This window comes from Otolemur garnettii, unplaced genomic scaffold, assembly GCF_000181295.1.
Source record: "Otolemur garnettii isolate 467f Iridium unplaced genomic scaffold, OtoGar3 scaffold00163, whole genome shotgun sequence".
NCBI classification, from domain to species: Eukaryota; Metazoa; Chordata; class Mammalia; order Primates; family Galagidae; genus Otolemur; species Otolemur garnettii.
Genome location: NW_003852558.1, coordinates 1,388,396 through 1,389,352, shown reverse-complemented (window position 1 = coordinate 1,389,352; position 957 = coordinate 1,388,396).

The following is a 957-nucleotide window of genomic DNA, read 5'->3' as shown; positions in this document are numbered from 1 at the left end:
TTTTTTTTAAGGTGCTTACCTGTCAGTGGTTCATAACCAGATATTTGTGGGTGAAATCATATAATCATATGTCCTCTGGGATTTGGTTTAAAATGTTCAGAGCAAAAAAATACAAAATAAATAAATACATAAAATATTCAGAGCAAGAAAGTGCCGTAGATGTAACCAGACTGTCAAAATGCTGATTCTTGTTAAAACAGGGTGATGAGGCTGCTCTGGGAGTTCATTGTATTTTTCTTTCTACTTTTTATAGGTTAAAAGTTCTAGAATCTAATTATGAACACATCAGATGTACCTATATTATATTTATCTATACTATATACTGCTATATTTACTAATATATTTATAAATAGATATTTTACATAATAATAAATTATAATGAATTTTGATGCCTCAGAAGCTATTTTTATTTTTAATGCCTGGGAAAGATAACACATGATTGGTTTGTGTGATGAACCCTTTGAAGACAGAGTCCAAAGAGTATGGAGAAGAATCCTGAAAGACTCCAGCTCCCGGCCCAGATAGACCCCACGGTAGGTACCCAGGCCGGGCTCTGGCTTGTTAGTCGTGTATCTGGAGGCAGCTAGGCCCTAAGTTCCTATGAGGGATGAATAATCACAATTCCAGTTTGTTAATCCACGGCGAGCTATAACCATCAGGTAAATGACATATATAAGGACATTTATAATGATCAGGTACCCAAGGCCACTGAGTGGGCGGAAAAGCACCGGGAAGGAGGTGGCAGCTGGTCCCCACCAGGGGAAAGTGCCCTGCCCGCTGCACACGCCTCTCTTTTTGGTAGTGTGAGGACAGACTAAACACACAGGCCAGCATGGCCCTGATTTTACCTGCTGTGGGAGACCCCGCCCGACCACCGAACCCTCCTCCTGGCTCCAGACCTTTAGTCAGGTTACTCCTGAGCCAGTCTGTCTCTTTTGTAATTAACTTTTAATTTTT